At 50.7% G+C, this 20,613-nt stretch overlaps 1 long non-coding RNA gene across 1 annotated transcript; it reads left to right on the top strand.

Moving 5' to 3' along the window:
- The first annotated feature begins 12,963 nt into the window (after positions 1-12,963).
- Positions 12,964-19,896, top strand: LOC131501621 (uncharacterized). The gene is made up of 2 exons (XR_009256840.1): positions 12,964-13,334; positions 19,631-19,896. It is a non-coding gene; the product is annotated as an uncharacterized LOC131501621 (long non-coding RNA).
- The last annotated feature ends 717 nt before the right edge of the window (positions 19,897-20,613 follow it).

Here is a 20,613-nt window from a genome sequence, read left to right on the forward strand (position 1 = left end):
ACTTCCATCCCTGTCTTTTTACTTGCGGGCACAAGTGTATCATTTGTGGCAGCAGCAAAGACTGGTTAGAACTCTCTGGAGGAAACCGGCTCGGGGATGGAGGGCCGTGCAAGAGCTTCATCAGAGAGCTCTCAGCAGGCCCGCACAGTCTTGGAAGTGCTGACTCGCAGTATGAGGCCTGTAAGGCCCCGGAGGGTCCCCAAGCCCACCCCTGCTTTCCTTTTGCATGTAGAGAAACTTAGGTCCTGCAGAAGGAAAGGGCCTGCTCCAAGACACGTTGCAAGGTGGGAGAGGCACTAAAGCAATACTCGAGAAAAAGTAGGGAGATAAGAGCAAAGCAGCACAGGGGTGTCCCCGGGGGCTGCTCTTGGGGCACCTCACCTGGAGCTCCAGGGGCAGAAAGAAGTGGGCGATCTTGCCAGAGCCCCTCTCAGCCCCAGGGTAGGTGACCTGCCTGTTTAGCAACTGTGCTGGTCAAGCCTCTGCCCTCCACGTCCAGCACACAGGCTCCCTCGTTTCCTATGGCTGCTGTACCAAATTATCACAAACTGAGTGGCTTAAAACAACACAAATTTATTATCCTACAGTTTTGGGGGGTCGCTAGTCTGAAATGGGTCTCCCTGAGCTAAGTTCAAGGTCTCGGCAGGATGGTGTTCTTTCAGGAGAGTCTAAAGAAGAATCCGTTTCCTTACCTTTCCAGCTTCTAGAGGCTGCCTGCCTCCCATGCCTGCTCGTGACCTCCTTGTAGCCAACAGTTATATCACTTGGACCTCCGCTTCCACCGCCTCATCTCCTTTCCTGACATTCCTGCCTCCCTCTTCCATCCTCTGAAACCCCTTGTGATCATATTAGACCCTGGATAATCCAGGGTACTCCCCCCCATCTCAAGGTCCTTAACTTAACCACATCTGCAAAATCCCTTTAGCCATTTAAAATAACACTGTTCAGGAGCTCCAGGGATTAGGACATAGACATCTTGGTTGGGGGAGGGCATTTTTCTGCCTCCCACAGGCTCCAGACCCGGGTCCTGGCTCCCAGCCAAGGAGTGAGGCAGACACTTGAGCTCCAAAGTCCATCAGCGCTTGGCAGTAATGGCTTTGTCTCCATTTGTTAGGGAGCTCCAAGACCCACAGTGTCATTGGAAGGATGAGGATCCGAGCAACGAAAGGAATGAAAATACTTAAGGACTCAGGGAGTCGGGGTAGAGGGACCAGCCAGCCTGTAGCCCCCAGATCTGAGTGCAGCACGCTCAGATCCACTTAGCCACTGCGGCCACGCCCACATTCAAGTGTGTGTCTCCTTCATCCTGAGAAGTGTTACAGCTTCCCATCCCTGGATTCCTCTTTCGCATCTAAACAAAGTGCTTTCATCAGTACCAATGCTCTGCCCATTAACCCTCATAGCAGCCCTGCAAGAGAAGTAACATCACCCCCTTTTACAGACAGGGAAAACTGAGGCTCAGGGAGGGAAACTGATTTGTCCCAGTTTCTCAGAGTTTCCCATGACAAAACCTAAGATTTCTCTATTTTTTTAAAGTAAGCTCCACACCCAGTGTGGGGCTTGAACTCATGACCCCGAGATCAAGGGTGACATGTTTTACCTACCAAGCCCACCAGGTGTCCCCTTAAAGCCTAAGATTTTGATGCCTCAATACTGGTCACCAACATGTCCAATACTCCCCTTCCTGGCACACGGTGGACTTGTACTTCCATGCCCTCTTAAAGTGAGGCATGGCCCTGTGACACACTTTGGCCAATGACATGTGAATGGAAGTACCCCTCATAGAGGAACCCTCAAGGACCTGAGCACAGTTTGCCACATTCCTTCCTTTAGGGTGACCAGTGATGTTCCAGAGAGTGGAGTCCCCATCAACCTGCGTCCCTGAGTGAGGGCCACCTGGAGCAAAGCCTCTGTTGACTCACGATGGGCTTAGAGTGAGTAAGAAACAAATCTTTGTAAGTGGGGTGCCTGGTGGCTCAGTTGGTTAATCGTCTGACTCTTGGTTTCCGCTCAGGCCGTGATCTCATGGTTCGTAGGATTGGGCCCTGTGTTATACTCCACGCTTAGCGTGAAGCCTGCTTAAGATTCTCTCTCCCTCTTGGGGCGCCTGGGTGGCGCAGTCGGTTAAGCGTCCGACTTCAGCCAGGTCACGATCTCACGGTCCGTGAGTTCGAGCCCCGCATCAGGCTCTGGGCTGATGGCTCGGAGCCTGGAGCCTGTTTCCGATTCTGTGTCTCCCTCTCTCTCTGCCCCTCCCCCGGTCATGCTCTGTCTCTCTCTGTCCCAAAATAAATTAAAAATGTTGAAAAAAAAAAATTTAAAAAAAAGATTCTCTCTCCCTCTCCCTGTGCCCTTTTCCCCAACTTATGCACTCGCACTCTTTCTCTCTAAAATAAAACAAAACAACAAGAACAACACAAACCTGGGTTTCCCTGTTTGGTAAGTAGCACTACCAACCACTAGCTTAAGCCATGAACCTGGGTGTTATCCCCAACAATCTCCACCCCTCAAAACCAATTAGTCACCAGATGTTACTGATTTTATCTCCCAAACCTTGCTGGAATCTGTTCACTTCTCTCCGTCCCCCCATTTCTTACTACGGCTTCTTCACTGTCTCCCTGTCTCTAGCCTGTTCCCCACGCCACAAGAACAGTGAGCTGTTTACAACCCCGATGGTACCACTCCCCTGCTCAAACCCCTCCTGTGGCTCCCCAGTGCTCTTCCTCAACTCTTCAGCTCGGTTCACAAGGTCCTGTCCAGGCTGGCTCTGCCTGCGTTTCCGGCATCATCTCTTGCCACTTGCTGCCAGGATCTCGCCAGGCTGAACTACTTTCAATTCCTCTAATGTCTGGGCTCTCTTCCCACCGGGCCTCTGCACATGCTGTTCTCTCTGCCTGGGATACGCGTCACCCTCTCCCCTCCTTCCCCTGAGTCAACTCTTTTTAGCCTCATGTCTCAGCTTTCATTTTCTCCAGAAGGCCTTCTCTGATACCACCTCCTCTCGGTCTGGACTAGAAGCAGCCAACATCGCACCCTGTACCTCCCTGGGGACAACACTCACCCCTGCTGAGACTGCTGACTTGGCCGTCTCCTCTCCTAGCTCAGGGGGCCTTTGTGGGCTGCGGCTGGGGCTGTCGTGCTCAACTTCGTGCACAGGACTACACATAGTAGCTGCTCAAACAATATTTGTTGGGTGAATGGAGGACATGAGCAAATATTTCTGGGAGCACCTGTGTGCTAGGTCAAGCACAGTGCCGTGCTCTGGGGCTCCAGAGCAAGAAGAAATCTAAAGCAGCTTCCTGTCTGCGTGGCACAGGGATTACCTTCAAGAGGAGAAGACCAGTGATAAGCCATTGAACATATAAATAGTTGAGAGAGAGGCGCCTGGGTGGCTCAGTCAGTTAAGTGTCTGACCCTTGATTTTGGCTCAGGTCATGATCTCACAGTTGTGAGATCGAGCCCCACATTAGACTCAGCGTGGAGCACAGAGTCTACTTGGGATTCTCTCTCTCTCTCTCTCTCTCTCTCTCTCTCTCTCTCTCCCCTTCTCTCTTTGCCCCTCCCCCTTCATGCACAGGTTTGCCTACAGGCACTCACTCTCTCTCTCTCTCTCAAAATAAATAAATAACTTAAAAAAATAGTCAAAAGAATTTGAGCTAGTGATAAGTGCCCTAAAGAACATAAAGCAGGCTGTCCTGCTAGGGACTGGGTGGTGAGGGAGGGTCTCCAAGGAGGTGAGGCTTGAGTTGGGCCTCAGTAATAAGAGGAAGGTGGCCGTGAACCTTTTGGCCACAAAAATGTTTGGGGAGACACAATCCAAATCCCTCAGTGGGGATTTAGCCTGAGCTGTAGATGGGCCAGAGAGAAGGGCACTCTGTGATTGGACCAAAGAGGAACGTGCTAAGAGAGGAGTCAGGAAAAAGTGGCAGGGGGCGAGATCACTTGGGGCTTTCTAGGCTGTGGGGAGAAGTTTTTTTTCCAAGGGCAATGGGAATCCATTGGAAAATGAGTGATACAGGTGCCCCAGATGTCAGCCTCTTGGATATCTTCCACGTCTTTCAACTTGCTGAGTGCACCTTGCCTCTCAAAATTTACTTAAAAGGACCCAGCCACGTGTCTCCTGTTACAGTAGGACACCCAGCATCCCTACCAGAAACCTCAGGAATTCTTCAGGAGCTTAGATTCTGCCAAGCACTCCTGACTTTTGCTGATGTCTGAAACTTCCATCTGCTTTTGCCTCCACCGTGACTCTCCTTTTTCCTGTTCACTAAGCCCTTCATTCCTGGTGGCACCAATTCCAGGCTGTGTCTGTACCACACTTGGCTGATGCTTTGGAGCAAGGACCCAACAACCAACTGAAAATTGAGAAGCAGATACTTTGTTTCGACAAAGCCCTTCTATATTCATACACACCACCCCACACATTCACATGCCCAGATAACTTTTACTCATTTCCTCCACTCTAGCCCTAACGGCCTATGCCAGTGCTGAAACCCTCCCTTTCCCCTACTATGCTTCTTTCTTTCCCCTCTCTGTTTTGCAAACCCTCTGACTCCTGCCTTTTGGCCATTGCGCCTTTTTTTTTTTTTTTCTCTCTTTTAAATAAGTTTCATTGAGATAAAATTTGCTTATCGTAAAGCTCACCCTTTTCAAGTTCACAGTGTGGTGGCTTTTTTAGTATATCCACAGGGTTGTGCAACCATCACCACCACCTAACTCCAGAACGTTCCATCACCCCTCCCCCCCAAAAACCCTTATGCCCATGAGCCATCGCTCTTCATTCCCCTTCCCCCAGCTCCTGGCAACCACTAATCTACTTTCTCTGTGGATCAGCCGATTCTAGACATTTCATAGATGCGGAGTCATGCAATAAGTAGGTGGCCTTTCTAGTCTGGCTTCTATCACTTAGAATAAATAACGTTTTCAAGGTTCATCTGCGTTATAGCATGTATCAGGACGTCATTCATTTTCTTTTTCTTTTAATTTAATTTTTAATTTTTTAAAATTTACATCCAAACTAGCATATAGTGCAACAATGTTTTCAGGGGTAGATTCCTTAGTGCCCCTTACCCATTTAGCCCATCCCCCCTCCCACAACCCCTCCAGTAACCCTCAGTTTGTTCTCCATATTTATGAGTCTCTTCTGTTTTGTCCCCCGGACGTCATTCATTTTCTGGTGGAATAATATTCCTTTGTGCGGACTCAGCCAATTGTGTTTATCCATTCATCTGTTGATGGACACTCGGGCTGTTTGTACCTTCTGGCAATTATGAATAATGCTCTGTGAATATTGACGTACAAGTATCCATTTGAGAATTTCTTTTCAATTCTCTTGGGTACGTACCTAGGAAGGGAATTCCTGAGTCATGTGGTAATTCCCTGTTTGACATTTTGAGGCACCACCAAACTTTTCCACACTGGTTGCACCTCTTACATCCCACCCACAATGACCTGGGTTCCAACACTCCACATCCTTGCTAACTTGTTATTACCTCCCTTTAAAAAAAAAAAAAAAATTCTAAGACAAAAACGAACGAAATTCTAGCCAGCCTAGTGGTTGTGAAGCGGTACCTCCTGGTTTTGATTTGCGTCTTTATTTTTTAAACATTTTTGGGGCACCTGGATGGCTCAGTCAGTTAAGTGTCTGACTCTTGGTTTCAGCTCACGTCATGATCTCACGATTTCGTGGGGCCGAGCCTGGCATCAGTCTCTGGGCTGACAGTGTGGAGCCTGCTTGGGATTCTCTCTCTCCCCCCTCTCTGCTCCTCCTCCACTCATGCTGTCTCTGTCTCTCTCAAAATAAATAAATAAACTTAAAAAAAAAAAAGTGTCGCATGCTCCACTGACTGAGCCAGCCAGGCACCCTACACCTTTTTAATGACTAATTATGTTGAGTATCTTTCCTTGTTCTTATTGGCTATTTATATATCTTCTTTGGAGAAATGTCTTTTCAAGGCCTTGCCCACTCTTCAATTGGGTTCTTGCTCATTTCTCATGCAGAACTGTCTAGCTATCTTATCCAAAGCCTAGCCTCCAGGGCTAGCTTTCCAAAAACTGCCCTTTTTGTTTTGCTCATCAAAGCTGGCTGTCCTAATTGGAATTTTGCTGCCTTCTGTGTATCTATGTCATTTTGTCTTATTTTCACCATCACAACCAGAGGATGAAGGTAAAATCCTTCTCTGATTTTACACACGAGTCTTTGGCGATTGGCCAGGATCACACAACTGGTTAACTAGGGGGAGGGATTTGCAACCAGAGTAAATTCCCAAAAGCCCCACGCTCTTTCTACTAACTAGCCCTAGCTTGTCTCAAGATCTCCCAGTATTCTTATCTTTACTGCAGAAAAGGGAAACTACAGAGAAGGCTCTGGAGCTTCTCCGGATCACATAGAAAGATCGGGGAATCAGATGTAGGGACTCCCACCCCAACCCACAAATCCTTGCCCGAGTCCCACCCGCTCAGTGCTCAATGCCGCGGGCCCGGAGGGAGCGGCACGGCTTGGCCTTTCCGGCCCAGTCGGGTCGCGCCTTCCAGCTGAGTCACCGCCCTGGCGCTGGCGGGGCGTGGCGTGGCGGGCAGAGGAGAAGAAGCAATAGGAGCCCGTCCCGCGTGGGAACTGAAGCCCCACCCCTGGCTCCGCGCTAGCCTCCCGATTGGAGAGCCTGGGAAAGGCACAGCCAATCACAGCAAGCTGCGAGGTGCCGTCGAGACGAACCTAAAGCAAAGGAGACGCCCTCTCCTCCCCTGGAAATAGCCCCTCCCGGGCGCACCCGTTGGAGCTTTTGGGAGTGTTCGGCCCTGGCCACTGGACGGGTGGGGCTGGCCGGAACCTGGGCCAGGGAGCCCTGATGCAGCCTATCTCGGCGGCGTGGGAAGGAACGATGGGGAATGACCGCCGGGAGCTTGGAGTGCAGGCGACATTTTCTACTCTGTGAGGCCTTTCGCAGCTTAAAAGGCTGGCCCACCACTCGGGCCCGCCTGGGGTCTCCACTCTTGTTTCCAGAGGGGAGGATTAACCTACAGAGGCTTGTTAAAACTGTAAAGCCAGTTTTTGAGTGAACAAATTAGAGAAGGGCACCCTTGAACACTCCCAGACATGCACACTAGACTGAGAGTCTAACAACCAGCCGCGCTCTTAGAGGCACCCGAGCAAAGGCACGGGGGGGGGGGGGGGGGGGGGCGGTGGGGGGGGGCGCAGGGTCATACTCTGAGGATGTGGCCCATGTGGTCTCTGGAGTTGGCTCTCAGGGCTTTCGTGATATAGGCAAGGCTGGGAAGGTGATCTCTGGCTCTTAGTGGATTCTCAAACTCATAGTCAAGGCCAGATGCTCTGTCTCGGAGGCTGGCTCTGCCCCTCTCTCCAGCCACCCATCCTGGCCTCTGCTCCTGCTTGCGCTTACTCTCAAAGACTCCTTGCAGTCTTTCTTTCCAGCTCACTCAGCTACTCATCAAATATTCTGAGCCCCTTCCTTGTGCCAGGCAGGGATGAAAAGCTACATTGCAGGGCAAACCAGGTCTATGCTCTTCAAGAGTTTACAGTCCGGGCGGGAGATGAAGCAAAGATTCCATCAAAGCCTGATGAGCATGGCAATGGGAAAGAACAGTGTTAAGTGAGGGTCAGGTTACAGGGGCCCCTAGTTTATACTGGGGGGAGAGGCCAGGGAAAACTTTGAGAGGAAAGTTACTTTTCAGAAGAGGAAAAGGAGGCTGGCCTTATTGGGGTGGGAGGAAAATCAGATGGCTGGAATGGAGGTTCAACCGAGATGGGTTTAGAAGGGAGGAGAGCCTTGTAGGCTCATTAAAGATTATGGAGATTATCGTGAGGGTACCAGTTGGCTAACTAGCGGTTTATAAGCGGAGGAGAGACATGAGATCTGAATTTTATAAAGATCACCCTGGGCATCCTATGGAGAAGAGAGAGCTTGTCGGGTAATAATACAGAAGTAGAGAGACTAGAGACTGCCGCATTAATGCAGGGGAGGTGAGGGTGGTTGGACTCTGGTGGGAGTGGTAGACAGTGAGCACAGGATGAGCTGTTGACCTGTCTAAAGGGAGCTCTAATGCTTCTTGGGTTCCTATTCATTCATTCATTCATTCATTCATTCATTCATTCTCCCATTCAGCAAGTATTTGAGCACCACTCTGGCCCAGAAATGAATGCCCAGTCTGCCAGGGAAAGGGGCTGCTGTCTGACCCAGTCAGGATAGAAGGCAAGAGGTGATGTCTGCAGAGGGGTTGGCGCACTCCTCTTCTGTGACCCCGCAAGTGCACAGTATTTGGACATTGATGTGGGGGTTCCTACGCATTGCAGCCCTCATCGGGGCCTCGCCTCCTCTCTGCTGCCAGCCCGGAATTACTGTTCCTGCTTGGCAGATGGATAACCTCATGCTCAGAAAAGGGACTACCCCGACCAAGGTCACTCACCTTGAGCTAAAGGCAGACTTGGAAACTGGGTATCCGGGTTCCCACAGCTTCTCTCCTGCCCCTGCAGTCTGGCTGCCCACATTTGGGTTGTTTCAGGCTCAGAGAACCCCTCCACACCGTCAGGCAAGGGAAGCTGCAGACAGAGGGGCGCCTGCTCCCTGCCTCTCTGAGCCGAGCTCCGGCCCTGAGATTGCTATATTATTAGCAACAGCCCATGGCTGCAAGGAGTATAGGGCCTCCAGCTTGCCAGGGGACTTCGCATGCAATATCTCATTTGATCCATCTGGCCACACTGGCAAGTGAAGATTATTGTCCCCACTTTACAAGTGAAAAGACTGAGGTTTAAAGACAGTAATTATGATGCATCGTTGAGGTTCAAAGACTGGCAAATATGTATCCTTCGAACCCTGACCCCTTGCTACTGTGCTGGGCTCTGTAGGAGGCAAAGATGAACGGGGAGTGGGCTCTGCCTCCAGAAAGGAGACCATCTATAGGGATATAATGCATATACGTTCCTAGACCTTGTATAAGACCCCAGGGTGTGGGTCTTTGGAGAAGTGTTATGGGCTCAGAGGTGGAAAAAGGCCTCAATCCTAGTAGACGTTATGGGAAGCCTTCTGGAAGAGGGAACATTTAAGCTGGGGTTTGGATAGGTGGGGAGAGGGTGATTGATCCCCTCTGTGTCCTCTTCCCACATCCTGGGCTCATCACACCTACCAGTGCACCTGGTAGACGTTCAACGTTTGAGTGAATGAAGGGGTAAATGAACGGCAGAGAGACTGGATGAGGCTAGTGTGCAGGTGGCCTTGATGACCAGGAGCAAGAGTCTCACCCAGTCCTGCTGCTGAGGGCTACTGTCTGGAGTAGAGCCCTTGGATGGTTAGGACAGAACGATGAAACTTGTCCCTGTCTATTTCCCTGTTGTTGTGGGGGTTGACACCGAGCATAAGTGCCGGGGTTTGGAAGTAAGGGGAGCTGGATAGGAGCCCTTTACTGGTGGGATCTTTATCAGCTGTGCAACTCTGGGACCTGGGGTCACAACCTATTCTCCTGACTCACCACCACCTTCAGCCCAAACTGCTTGGCCAGATTTTCGGAACTAGCCCCAAAGGGTGCCAGGCACAGAAGGCATCTGTTCCCTTCATGTTCCTGTTGGACCTGAAGGACACTGTGACGTCCCAGCTCACCCAGGTCCCTGTTTCTGCGGAGCAGGTGAAAACATGTCAGAATCACTGAGGACCGGGGTGGTGGTTCTCATTTTAGAGCTGGGAATGAAGACAGCCCAGGGAACTCGATGGCCTCGAGACCTCACAGCTAGTGAGAGGCAGAGCTGGGGTCCGTGTCTCCAAAGCAGAGCCCTTCCTCACCCTCCTGCTGTCCTTGAGGAAGCTCCGAGGGCGCACCCCACCATCGGCCTATTGGGAAACAGGGTCAGCTGGCCGGGCTTTCTGCAGCGCGTCGTGCAGATGGGAGAGACGGCCCAGCTGCCCTGCCTGACGGCCTCTCGCCCTCCCAAAGCAGCCATCCATCTTGCACTGATTGGGTCCAGCCCAGCAGCTTCCCGGATGAGCCGTGGGCACCTGGCCAGCCTGCTCAGCACCTTCTCTCCCCGTCTCTGTCTCAGGCGGTCTGTCTTCCTGTCCGTCCCTCTGTTGAATCCTTGTCTCTCTCCTTCTCTCTCTCTCTGGGTCTGTTGTCTCTACCACAGTGTGTCTATCTCTCTGTCATTACTGTTCTCTGATCTCTGTTTTTTTCGGGGGGGGGGGGACGGAGCTCAGCCTCAAGACCTTCTCCCTGCTCTTTCCCCTGCCTTGGGAGGATCCCCAGGACATCCAGCCCCTTGGGAATGCTCTCTACTCTGCATAACCCAGTGGATAAAAAAAACTAAAAAAAACAATACAACTCCCCCCCCACACCAAAAAAAACAAAAACAAAAAACCCAAAAAACAAAACAAAAACCCACAAACGACCAAGCAGGGTACACCGTGGTCACGCTCCTATTTGTTCAAGCCCTTGACTTCCTCTTCCCTTTGTTATGAAGCCCAAGAGGGCCTGAATCGTACCCATCTCGGAGGCGGAAGTGTGCCCCAGAGATCAGTTAGGGGAATAAGATGTGTGAGTGGCAGACCTCTGTGCCAGGCAGAATGGAGAGGTATGAAGGTCCAAGCCATGAGGTGTCCTGCCAGTTCTGCTCCTTCCAAATGCCTCAAGCAAGTCCCCTTCCTTGGGGCTCGGGCCTTGCAGCTCTGTGACTCGTCCCTTTGCCCAAACAGCCGGTCCCAGGTGGCATTCCTGAGGCCTGTGGCCTGATGCGAGTTTGCCTTTTCCCCAGGCCCTGCCTCCTGGGATTCCAGCATCCACAGGACAAGCGTCTTGCATCAGAGCCTCCGGGGGAAGCTCTTTAACCTTTAACCTTACCCATGACTACTCCCCAGAATTTTCTTCAGGCCTTGGGGGTCCTCTGAGAATGACGACACTCCTGTGTCACATCCACTTCCCTTCTCCCCACTCCCTGCTCTTCCCTGTCCCTGAGGCCTCCCACGCCTGACTCCCTCCTAGCCTCTATTTCCCTTACCTAGCTCAGTCCTTGGCCCATCTGGGCCCTCACTCCTTTGCTATATCAGGCTCCCTCCCTGTCCCCCAGACCCTTGGCCCCTCAACAACTTGGCTACAGCTGACCACTGCCTGCTCCGGGTGATCTGACCTTCGCCTTCTTAGCTAAGACTCACATTGCCAGGGCTGCAGGTGAAAAGCACAAGTCTGTGCGGACAGGGGCCCTGTGTGGTGGCCTCTGGGTCCAGCCAGTCCTGGAATGGCCGGTCTTTCCCCAGCTCACTCCCCCATCCTCCCCAGATACTTCCTCAAACCTCCCTCCTCCTCTCATGACTCAGCAGCGAATGACTTCAGCTTCTCCTTCTCAGAGAAAGAGCTTCCCAGGAACCTCCCTGCTTTTCACTCAGAGACCCATCCACCCACCTGCCATCCCAGCTGACCCCTCATCCGGGGACCCTGCCCTCTCCCACCTCAGCTCACCCCCCTGTCCCTCCCAGTCCTCTCCTCTTCCAGCCACTCTCCCCAGCCTCTCCTCTGAGCATTGAAACAACCCTCAGCCTCCTCCGGAACAAATAAAACCCTCCCTCTGCCTGAGCCGCCAGAACATAGGCTTCTCTCTCCTTCATCTGACCATTAAATTGCTGATGAAAGCAGTCGGCTCCACATTTTAACTCTTCACCCCTTTACCCCTTGCTGTCCAAATTGCTGGCCTAGGTCAACAAGGATGCCCTAACTCAAGAAAAGGCCTTCCTGGGGCTCCTGGGTGGCTCAGTGGGTTGAATGTCCGACTTCGGCTCGGGTCATGATCCCGTGGTTCGTACGTTTGAGCCCCGCATCGGGCTTTGCACTGACAGTGTGGAGCCTACTTCAGATCCTCTGTCTCCCTCTCTCTCTGCCCCTCCCCTGCTCGCTCTCTCTCTCTCAAAAATAAATATTGAGAAAGAAAGAAAGAAAGAAAGAAAGAAAGAAAGAAAGAAAGAAAGAAAGAGAGAAAGAAAAGGTCTTCCTTTCTGCCCTCACATGAGTTTTCTGCAGGCATCTAGCAACATGGCCATAGAGCACCAGGAGGATCTGGTGATCACATCATTCCATGATCCCTGAGACACAGGAACTCTGGTTTTCCTGGTGCTCCCTCCAAGTCTCCTCTTGAGCCCATGCGTGAGGGCCTGCTGTTTCAGATTTCTACTTCCGGCCCTAACCTGGGCATCTCATTTGGATGTTCTTTCTTTCTTTCAACTAAATTAAATTTTAAATTTTATTAATTTGGTTTTTATATTTTAAGCCCAGCATAGTTAACATACATATAGTGCTGTATCAGTTTCGTGTGTGCGATACAATGATTCAACAACCCTATACTTAGATACTCTTTTTTTCAAATTTATTTATTTTTGAGAGAGAGAGTGAGCACGAGTGGGGGAGGGGCAGAGAGAGAGGGAGAGAGAATCCCAAGCAGGCTCTGCCATGTGAGGCGGAGCCAGATGCAGGGCCCAGACTCAGGAACTGTGAGATCTTGACTTCAGCTGAAACCAAGAGTCAGATGTTTAACTGACTGAGCCACCCAGGCGCCCCTAGATACGCTTTCACACTTGTCACTTCCCAACTGAGCCCATCACCTTTCCCTTAAGCCTGTTCTATCTCGGAGAATGGGATCATCTTGGGAGTCATGCTGGGTATGTCCCACCTCCCACAGCCACTACGACGGCCGGCCCTGACCCAACCTCCCACCTCTCACAGGAACCCCCCCAAGTGGTCTCCCTCCCTCTGGCCTTCTTCCCATCCAGTCCATCCTCTGTCCCAGCTGCCACAGTGCCTGTGTTCTAAAATGCCAATTTTTTCTGCCTTGCGTGAAACCTCTCCTAGCTGAAGATTCTGAAGGGCTGGTCCATTCTGAGATTCCCAACCTTGGTTCCTCTTGGCACCTTTTTACTTGTTCTCTCCTCCCTAGAACCCAGGAAAGCCCTGTGATATCACAGATAGCCAGCAAAGCCCCGTGACATCATTGGGTGCTTCTGATCTGCACAGGAGAACCGGAGTTCAGATCATTTTAGAGAAGGTATCAAAATGTAAAGGTTTTAGTATTAGCTCAAGCGGCTTGTTTTGACCTGATGCGTCATGAGTCATTGGTTCCTCATTTGGCAAAGGAGGGACAGAGTTCCAGAGAAGAGAAGTAATTTGTTTAAAGTTATTCAGCAAGTCATTAGCGGAGCAGTTCTGTTCACTGTCCCAGGGCCCGGAACCCAGCATGGATGGCCACCACCGTGGGCTGTACACCTGGAAACTGCAGTCCCTCCAACTTCTCTGGGAGGGCCTTTGCTCTGATTCACTCCCCTAGAGACCACACTCCTTCCCATGAGTGAGTAAGTCACTTACTTCCTCCCTCCGTTAGAAACAGACCCAACTGGGGGCGCCTGGGGGGCTCAGTCGGTTGAATGTCCACCTTTGGCTCAGGTCATGATCTCGTGGTTCGTGGGTTTGAGCCCTGCATCTGTCAGTGCTCTTCATCTTCAGATCCTCTGTCTGAAGCCCAGTCATCTTCAGATCCTCTGTCCCCCTCTCTCTGTCCCTCCCCCACTTGTGCGCCCTCTCCCTCAAAAATAAACATTGAAAAAAGTTTAAAAAAAAACACTGGAACATTGAAAAAACAAAGAAACATTGAAAAAAGTTAAAAAAACAAAACAAAACAAAACAAAACCAAAAACCAAGAGGGGCGCCTGGATGGCTCAGTCAGTTGAGCCCCTGACTTCGGCTCAGGTCATGGTCTCATGAGGTTTGTGAGTTAGAGCCCACGTCAGGCTCTGTGCTGACAGCTCAGAGCCTGGAGCCTGCTTCATACTCTGAGTCTCCCTCTCTCTGCTCCTCCCCTGCTCACACTCTCTCTCTCTCTCTCTCAACTAAATAAAAACATCAAAAAAGAAAAAGAAAAGAAATAGGCCCAGCTGGGTGCTTCCGGATGGTGGATAAGGAGTAAGAGACACATGAACCTCCTTTATGACCCAAAGCCTCCACTTGCTAGCTGTATGACCTGGACAGGTTACTTACCTTCTGTGTGCCTTGGGTTCCTCATCAGTGCTATGGGTTCTCTAGTGTCTATAGGGGCATGGGAACAATCACATCCGCTCTCCTGTTCTTTTTTCTCACCTATTGGCCTTTCCCGGCTCTCTGAGTATTAGAGACTAAGGTGAGGACTTGGGGGGAGGAGCATCGATTATAGACCCCCAGGTAAGACTTGGATGTAGCTGGGCACCCAGCCTGGGTTGGGGGAAGGGGCGCTGCTGCCATGAGGTTGGAGACCAAACCCCTCTTTGTCGCAAAGTGTCCTTCGGCCTTGTAGAAGCCTCTGTGCGCAGGGAATCGGTACTGCGTGTCCTGGGAATCTCTTTTTGGCCATCTTTCCGTTTGCATCGCATATCAGGCACTCTGGAGGCAGAAAAGCATGTGCTCAAACCTACTTTCCGCTGCTGGGGAAACCGTCCAGTGTGGAGACCACAGGGCTTCAGCGTTCTGGCCTTACACATAAAAGGTTTTTGGGGAGAAGCGTTCTCCTCCTTCTTGCAATGCTGGGAAGCAGAATGAGGAACAATGGACAGATGCTCTGGGAACAGGAGTGCTGTCCCGAAGAGGAAGGGGGACCTCAGGAGAACAGCAAATGATCTGTGGCTGGAGGGGTGCTAGCAAGGGCCGACGCCCAGGAGGTGGGGTGCCGCGTAAGGAAGGGATTCCTCTCCTGGACTAACAGGAGTCCTCCTATTGTCCCTTCCAATTATGAACCCGAAACTCCAGGAAGACAGAGAGGAAGCCTGGCTGGGCCCGAAACTCAGAGCACGGTGCAGGCCCCATGCTCTCGAGTCGTCTTGGCTCACTCGAGGCTTGGCGTGGAGGGAGTGCCTCTGGCCCCTGCCTGTCCCGGGGCCCGGAGTGAGGAGGTGGTGCGGAGTGTCTGTCCCCTGGTGCAGCCTGGGCTCCCGACTGCCTGCTGCGTCAGCACCAGTGTTCCTATTACATGACCGAGTGGGATTTGCACTCTGGAAGCATTAGTGCTGGGCTGACTCGGCAGAATGGCCAACACGAGAAAATGCCAGTTCCCCCACCTCTCCCAGCCGGTTCTCAGAAGGCCTCACGGCCGCTTGACTTCCTCTTCAGGCAACCCAGCCTTGCCTCCTTCAAAGTCGCCAGGCCCTTTTGAGGTTACCCTGGCAGACCATGGGTGATAGGAAGAATCCCCCAGAGAGCTTTGAAAGCATACAGTTCCCCGGACCCCACCCTTAGAGATTCTGACCCAGGATGTCTAAGCTGCACCTGGGACTCTATATTCTCGACACACTCCCCCAACCCCAGGTATTGGGAAGCAGTGATGTCCAGCCAGCTTGAGAATCACTGTTTATCTGCTGACCCTTGACCCCCGATTCCTGCCCCAAGCCCTCCAGACCCGCTCATGTCATCACCATACAGCTCCAGCTGATGGAGAAATTGCTTCCTTGAGATAAGCAGGCATTAGTGGGCTCTCTGAAGCTTGCAATCCTCCAAAGATAGAAAGGTCCACCTCACTCCGTGTGATCAGTAGGCAGGCTGCCACCGCCTCATCACTATCAGTCTCCCACGAGTCCTCCGTTGGAGTTCGAAGCCTCAGAACGCTGCTTCAGACCCTTCTACCAAGTCAAAGAACATATTCCTGCCATCGTACGATTCAGAGAGCAGGGTGGAGATTTCTCTTTAAGATTCGGTGGGGAGGGGCACCTGGGTGGCTCAGTCGGTTGAGTGGTTGAGCATCTGATTCTTGACTTCAGCTGAGGTCATGATCTCATGTTTCATGAGTTCGTTGGAGCCCCATGTTGGGCTCAGTGCAGAGCCTGGTTGGGATCCTCTCCCTCCCTGTCCCTCTGACCCTCCCCCACTCGTGCTCTAACTCCCTCTCAAAAAATTAAATAAACTTAAAAAGAAAAAGATTCAGTAGGGAATCTGAGGTCCAGATTGGTGAAGCATTTGGCCCAAGTTTACATAGCTGAGTTTTGGGAGAAGATCCTAGCTCAGGCGCCTCTGCTCTAGAACACCTACCTCTTTTTACTTTATTATTATTATTTTAAAGGTTATTTATTTATTTATTTATTTAATGTTTATTTATCTAATGCTTATTTATTTTTGAGAGAGAGAGAGCATGAGTAGGGTAGGGCAGAGAAAGAGATAGACACAGAATCTGAAGCAGGCTCCAGGCTCTGAGCTGTCTGCACAGAGCCTGACGCAGGGCTCGAACCCAGGAACCATGAGATCATGACCTGAGAGGAAGTCGAACAGAGCCACCCAGGCACCCCTATTTATTTTTTGACAGAAAGTGCACCACAGCAAGTTGGGGAGGAGCAGAGAGAGAGGGAGAGAGAAATGCCAAGCAGGCTCTACACTGTCAGCACAGAGCCCAGCACAGGGCTCGAACTCACGAACTGCAAGATTACAACCTGAACTGAAACCAAGAGTCAGATGCTTAACCCACTGAGCCACCCAGGTGCGCCAGGAACGCCCATCTCGTGGGAATGGCACAGTTTATCTCTTTGTTTGAGACAATGACCTTTTTTTTTTTTTTTTTTTTTTACTGTGACAGACATTCCATTGGTGTGGTAAATTTTGAATTTGGTTCTTTTTAGGGGAATGCAAAACTTAAAATGTAAAGATATGTCAGGAGCACCTGGATGGCTTAGTTGATGAAGCATGTGACTCTGGATCTCAGGATTATAAGTTCAAGCCTCACATTGGATGTAGAATTACTTAAAAACAAAAAAAAAAAGAAAGAAAATGAAATCTTCAAAAAAAAAAAAATAAAGATCTATTAGACTTTTCAATCTCTTCCTCTTCATAGATGATTTTAGGGGATTTGAGAGTTTGGTCCTGGAGTAGGGAAGCTGGTTTGGTGAGGAGTGGTCAGCCTCCAGGGAGGCAGAACAGAGAATTTCTGCTGGTAGTGAGCCCCATGTCAACAGGCCCTTCTTTGAAATCCTGTACGGATGCTCTTCAAAACTATCCTTTCTGGCCATAGCCCTATCTGTTCCTGGGATTATTTACGATTCTGCTTTCCCGAGTTTTTGCTGCAACTTGCCCATGACCATTGCTTTTGGGGTAAAACTTTTCAAATCCCCCTCAAGAGGCTAGACCATCACCGGGCCAATCCTTTCTCGAAGTGGAGAGTCCCTTTCATTGAACCAAACTGCCCTGAAAACCTGCTCCACGCTAGGCTTGGAGCTCAGAGGTGGCTCAGGTGGAGCTCTGTCTTTGAGGAACCCGTTTGTAAGACCTCAGGGAAAGACAGACTCATACATATAAGGGTAATAAGGAGATTTAAACCCCTTGCCGGAAGTATTGTAGCATAGGAGCCGGTAGGGGCTCCAAAAGGGAGCAGTTCAGTTTAACTTACAGTATCTGAGTCTGAAAGATAGGAGGTAAGGATTGAATGGGGGTAGGAGTAGAAGGAGTTCCCTGCAGAAGGCATAGCTTTTGAGAAGGCCCGGAGTTGGACGAGGGTACTACATGGCTAGGAAATGCCAATCGAGTGCCCTGTGAAAAATGAAGCTAGAGACGTAGGCAGGGGCCCTTAGGAAAGCCTTTAACTCCAGGCTAAAGCAAAGTGACTTTGGCCCATATGCAAGGGGAGTGACATGTATGGTGGAGCCAAGGCAAGGGAAGGAGAAGATGGGATGTCTATTTGGAAAGATCTTTTAGACCTTTTACTGGAGAGGCTGGGAAGACATTGAGGCAGGCCAGCTGAAAGGCTGTTGCTACCGGCTGGCAGATCTTAAGAAGCAGCCGTCTAATTCTCTTCTTTTATAGATGCACAGTCTGAGGCCCAGAGAGGTCAAGTGACTTGCTCAAGGTCACCCAGCAAGATCAATAGCAAAGTCAAGGCTTCAACCTGTGGGTCCTGCCTCCCAGCACAGGCTTCCTTCACTGCCCCACTCTCCTCAGGAGGGTGGGCCACCCACTGAGATTTCTTTTTTGTCCTTTGCTTCTGAATCTGTTACGTGCTCTGCCCCTACCACAGCCCAACCCTCGAGGAGAGTGACAGGGAAGTGTTCCCAGAGGACAGGGCGGGGAGTATTGCCTGCTTCAGAAGATGTTGCTGCTGCTGCCGCCTCCCCGCCAATCAGGGAGCTTTCTAGCCGCAGGAGGAAGCCAGGAGCCAGGGGATGGGACTGCAGTGATTTATGACTGCACAGAAACAGCAGGACACTAATGTCTCTGGCCGGCCTACTTGTCTGCCAGCTCAGCCAGAGAGCATGGATCTAAAGGTCACGTCCTCCAGGGCTGGAGATGGGGCAGAGGGTCAGCCATACAGGGTGCTTGCCCAGGGCCCTTATGTCAGGCCCATCACCAGAGGGCAAGGCCCCTCCCTTCCTGAGCAGATGCCAAAGGGTAGGTCCTCACAGCCTGGGCAGGGAAGGGTGCCCTTGCCATTGGGAGTCTGGACGATCTCCCTGGGTTTGAATTCAGTCACTGATCATCTGAGTCAGTCACTGATGTGTGATCTTTGGCTGGTCATACAGCCTCTCTGTGCCTCAGCTTCCTGATCTACAAAACAGGGACGATTTTGAGCCTCTCAATCCTTGGGATTGAATCATCTCCCAGGTCTGCAGGTACAGATTCCCTGTTGCCAAGGCTAAAGAAGAGGAACAAGCCGAATCTAGAACTTTGTCTTGTCGCAGCTGGGTGGGGCATTTAGCGCTCACTTCGTTTGATTTCTCACTTCAAAGTTGGGGAAATTAAAACCCTGAGAAGGGGCAGGCTTTGCACACAGAGCCGGGGGGGGGGGGGGTGAGGGGGGGGCAGGCAGAAGCCAGGATGCTAGTTTTCCACCTCCTTGCTCCAGGTGTTTTTCAGCAGTACCAGGCAGTGGCGAAAGAAGCCAGAAGATTAAGCCATTTGTTCTGTGTAATGTCGCTATGCCTCTGAAGCAGCCCTCTCAACATCCAGGCACGGCTGGGCTGCTGCAGCTTTAAGCTTAGAGTCTCAAAAAAAAAAAAAAAAAAAAAAAAAAAATCAAAAAGGAAAGGAGGGCAGGGCCAGCTCTCCCCTGCACCATTGGAGGGAAGCTTTGATGTGGGGACTGCAGATGTCATTCCTCTTTGGCTTTGGAACATCCTTTTCTTTGCATCTGCTTTCTTTTCCCAACCAGATTTGGCCTGGATTTTTATAATAATAATAATAATAATTATTATTATTTTAATGCACATTAAACTGGTGGGGGAAGGAACTGATGTGGAGAGGTCAGAGAGGCAGCCTGAAATGAGCCAGGAAGTTCCCAAGATTTTGCATCTGGGGCCTGAATCATTGACACATTTAATGCACAGGAGGACAAGCAGGGTTGGCTATGAGGGCTCATTGCCACGGACCTGCGATGCCCAGGCCTGGACCAGTGAGGAAGAGAGAGGAAGAGGAATGACTTGGTGAACACTCATGTAGGAGACAGGAGAAGGGGGAGAGTTTATTCACCCCCAGGACTGCATTTTGCTGAGTGTTGTAGTAAGAGAGGAGGGACTAGATGCTATGTCAGTGGTGGGGAGAGCAATTTCTAGACCCTCTCCTCACTCAGTCCATCTCCTCCACTTCTGCCGGGGCAGCCTCCCTAAAGTGCATGCATTCATTAATTCATTTCTTTATTTCATACATTCTACAGATTTACTGTGTGCCAGGCACCGTGCAGTGCTCTGAGAAGGCCACGATGATGGACGCAGGATGCAAACCTCATCATTTTTTGCCCTCGTTAAAATCTCTCACAGGCTTCCTACTTATTTCAGGATAAGGACTTCACTCCCTTGCCTGCCATTCAGGGCTCCTCCTGTTCTGGCTCCCGACTCCATCCCCAACCCCACTCCCGGTCACTTAAGGCAACAAACACTTTGGATTCTTTGCCTAACAATAAATATGTCAGGGGAAAACGTGCCTCTGAGTCCTGCTGCCTGTGTCCTTTCCATGCTCTCAAATGCTACACATCCTTTTAAGAGCTGGGTTGGAAATGTTACCAACCTTCCTGGAGAAGCTTTTCAGAACCTCTTCCTATCCAGCCCGAAAGAATTAACAAACAAAACTTAACAGCACTTAAAACATTCTAAATTCCTTGAGGGCAGGATTCTGTGCCCTCTTCCTCTACCATCTAGCATAGAGCCTGAATAGTCCTTCTCAGAGACTCCTTCATTCTAGATTCTCATACACAACACTTCATATCCTGTTGTTGTTTTAACTCCTTATCACTTCCTAACATACTCGACATATTTATCTTTATCTTACCTGTTTTTTGGGGGGTAGGGTTTTTTTGTGTCGTTCCTTGCTGTACCCCATTGCTTAGAACAGTGCTTGGAACACAGTAGGTGCTCAACAGATAACTGCCGGGGGAAAAAAATGAAGCCAATAAAATGTGCAGTCAAAACTATGGATGTGTAAGCTCCACGGAATGTTGAAAATGGAAGCATATGAGCAAGAATTTGTCAGCCCGACCTCAGTGTGTGCGTCTTAGGTGGGGAGAGAAGGGTTGGTCAACCCTCAGATAACAGCCTCATGTGAAGCATACAGTAGGCTCTTGGCAACAGAATTTAATCTTTGACACTCCACCCTGGAGAGGAAGGAGCTCCCCCGGGGGTCAGCCTGAAGACAGCTGCATCC

The sequence above is a fragment of the Neofelis nebulosa genome, chromosome 18, assembly GCF_028018385.1.
Source record: "Neofelis nebulosa isolate mNeoNeb1 chromosome 18, mNeoNeb1.pri, whole genome shotgun sequence".
Lineage (NCBI taxonomy): Eukaryota > Metazoa > Chordata > Mammalia > Carnivora > Felidae > Neofelis > Neofelis nebulosa.